The following is a 3,730-nucleotide window of genomic DNA, read 5'->3' on the forward strand; positions in this document are numbered from 1 at the left end:
GAGACAAATAAAAATGAGAAAGAAATGTGGTATGATAGAGCAGTACGAAAGAGCAGGGCTTCTAATTGTTCTCAGGCCTAGCTAAGTTCCTAACCCTTTTAATGTTCTCATAATGTTTACTGCAACAAAAGTAGCATCCACTGCTTCAGTATAAGATAATTAAAAAGAAAAAAAAAATCGGTTCTTCGAATCTCTCTGCATCAGAGAGATTTCTGGCCCACTTTCAGAATTACTGAAAGTAAAAGGAAATTATTCTGTCCAGTATTTTTCTTATAAAGCTCTGCATTCTGGGATTTGTAGGAGCCCATACTCACCACTACAGGAAGAAGTGCCAAAATCTGACATGAAGGCTAATAAGGAAAGCCGTGTGATACCTCCATCACCGAGGTTTTCATATGAGGTGACTTAAGATCCTTAAATAAATGGAGTTGATTAAGGTGACACAGAGGCAACTGAGCCACCAGCTCCTCCAGAACAAGGAGAGGAAATAGGTCAGCAAAAAGAGGGCATCGCTCCTTCGCTAGCTGTGAACCTCTCCAAGGACAGAAACAGCTGCCAAGATGGTAATGAAGAGGTCCATAACTCGACAGCACTTATTGAGCAGCCACCTCGTCCACAGGTCCAGCTTCCAGATGGTGTGTCTCAGCCCCAGGACCTGAAAGCACACACTGGAGATGACTGGAAGTCAGATGGTCCTACTAGCTGTCAAGTAGAGAAAGTGTCCCCAGGAGATGAGTGGCAGTTTAACACAGCAGACTAGACAGAATAAATGCAAAAAAAATGGAGATAAACAGAGCAGATGTGGAGCAGCCAGCTCATCAGTTTTTCTCTTGTGAAATTTCTATGCTGTAGTTCCAATTAGCTGGGAGAGGAGCAAATTGCCATTCCCATTCAGACTGCCAGGTCTGGGGAAAGAATTGTGCAAAAGATTAAGGAAGATATGTTACAAAGAATGTGAAAAAGAGGCACACCTGCAGGTGGTGTATATTATCATCTTAATGACTACAAAAACTTTAATTCAGAGATAACAAATCATGGGAAGTGTTTGCTTAGGCTCCACAGTTCTGGATCAGTCTCTTGGTCCCAGTCTCTGCCTCCCTGTGAGCTTCCTGAGCACCAGAATTAGGCAGGTCAGGAGACCTGCACGCCTTGCACACACCCAGCTCTCTTGCCCAGATCTGGGGATGTTTTGACTTGGGTTATGATTTTTACCTCTCTGAGAGAATAGTGCCACCTCTAACCCTTACACAACACCTGGTGAATACCTGCTAGTGTGTTCACAGATGTGGAAACTCCAGTTCTAGGCACTGAGAAATGCCCAAAGCCATTCTTAATGACTTAGCTCCAAATTACTCCTTTCATTTACAAACACACAGTTCTTGAGCAAGATCTTTGGATGTATGTAACCAACAAAGCAGCACTGTCAGGCTGCCTCTTCACTAATCCTTCGTGTCTCAGACCAATATAATCCAATCTTATGGCTTCTTTTCTGGACACATTTAGGCCATCTAATCCATAGTGAGCTTCACATTACCAGATAATATTAGCCAAGCACCTCTTTTCTTACCATCTTCTGAGGCTACTGTTTGTCGCTAAATGTAAGGGTTTTGATTCCAGTGTGTGACTCCCAGCCTCCCTTATGTGCACTGTCTGGGACAGCTTCCAAGGAGCAGCAGTTCCAGGATTTACCATGCGTGATGGCAAAAGAAATCTGCAGGCAAAAACCAAGCGCTTCTAGGACCTCTCCACAGCAACCGGCATGAAAGACTTGGCCTAAAATCCTGTATTCCTGGTGTGATGCTAGAAAAAAAATAGTGATCACAGTGCACCCTCTCAGAACAATCCCCTTCTGAATTTCCTGAAGCCTTCGTGGGTCTCCAGGACTTAAATTAGGCAATGCTGGGTAGGGATGGTGTGTATGTTGAAAAATGTGCATGCAGCTAACGAACCCATCATGGTAAAAGTAACTAAAACAAAGTGCAGAGTAAGGCAAGCTGGGATTTAATGACTTTATGGGCTCAGGCAGAGGCTAGCTATGGCTATAAATGTGGGGGAACAGAAATGTGTGTGTGACAATGCACCAGGAAAAAAAAAAAAAAAGAGGTTAAAGGAATTACATCTTTTAATTGCTACAGAAGATGGAGACCAAACTGATACAAAAATAAGGTGATAGGAAGATAAGGAACAGAAATGGAACCATAAAATTATGAGACAAAATATACTGGCCAACATCAGTTTCTAAAGGGTAAAAAAGGCACATCCAGAATTAGTTTGTTGTCTTCACTGAAAAGAACCCAGAAGGTAAGTGAGGATGTCAGCAATATCCCTTGCCCTCTACCACACAAAAGTGATCTTGGCCAGGCCACTCGGGCACACACCTCTCAGTGCTTCGGAGTACACAAGGGCAATGCTGAGCAGGTCCAACCAGCTGTCTGAGAGACTTTTTTTAAGATTTTGCATTTTGATATTGAGTTTTGCTACGCTGATTTCCTACAACTCTGTTACTTCTAGCTGAATCTTCTTATATCATATTTCAGCTTAGCTACGAAACATGTTCTGTTAATTGGTTCATTTAATAGATTTCTGTCAAAACCAATTCTTTAAAAGAAAGAATTCCTTTTTTACATTTGAACCTCTTCACCAGGAAGAGCACAAAAATGTAAGCTCAGAGCAGTTCTGGTTACAATGTTCCCCAAGAAAATCATGATATAAGCAACAGAAATTACCATAGCAGAGTTTGTGAAAAGAGTATAAATTCAGTAATATAGGATATTTTTAGTATCACATACATTTGCTATCATGTTCAATCTATGATTTTAGACTGGATCGACAATGCCATTTTAAATGAACTGTCCGTATTTTTATATGTTTTAGAGAATTGCTCTACCAGTTTATGTATTATTTTAAAATAAAAGACTTATGCCTTATGAGTTCAGATGTTCATTATCTCCATACATACAATTATAATGCCTTCTGTGACTTCTGCTTTATAATTTCGCTAATACATCAGAGTAGTTTTATATCCTCTAGCTATCAGTAGTAATTTTGAAGCAAAGCTTGAGCATTTACTGGATTATTGCAAAAACCAGAACACCTAAACCCCACAGTATATATAGTAATTTTACACCTCTATGAAGATTTTAGCAATTTGTAGAAAGCCTATATTTATTCTTTAGCATTCAATGCTTTTAAAATCAGATTGATAAAAAATTGTGTCGCTAAAGACTGCATTATCCAATGCATGTATCTGGTAAAAAACATCTGTGTGTATTTTTTTGCAAGAAAAGAGATTTTAGTTGTTGTTTTCTGTTTATTTTTTCCCCCTACTTTCTAATTATTGGGTTAAGTCTGTACAGGGGATTGAGAGAAGGAGGCTCATGTGGTTGGGATTTAGAAGATGTCACAAATTGGAAATCAGCTTTCTGATGATGAGGTATACAGAATAAAAGGCAGGTTTGTAGGGGGAAGAAGAAACCCTTGAAAACTGTGGCAGCTGGGTAAGCTGGGTAGAAATCTTGCTAGGAACTTTTCTCTACTGGTGGGTCACTATTTTATTTTATTTTTTTTTTGACAGTAAATGAAATAGGACTTTTTTCTGCCCCAACTAAGAATATTTCACAATAGTTGCTAGTGTAACAATGAGTAGAAGCATAGACTGATGAGGGAACAAGGGATGTATAATTATCAAAAATTGCTCTTTGGCAAACCAGCTGGGGCAACTGCTGGCTTT

This window comes from Anser anser (genome assembly GCF_964211835.1).
Source record: "Anser anser genome assembly, chromosome: 9".
Taxonomy (NCBI): domain Eukaryota; kingdom Metazoa; phylum Chordata; class Aves; order Anseriformes; family Anatidae; genus Anser; species Anser anser.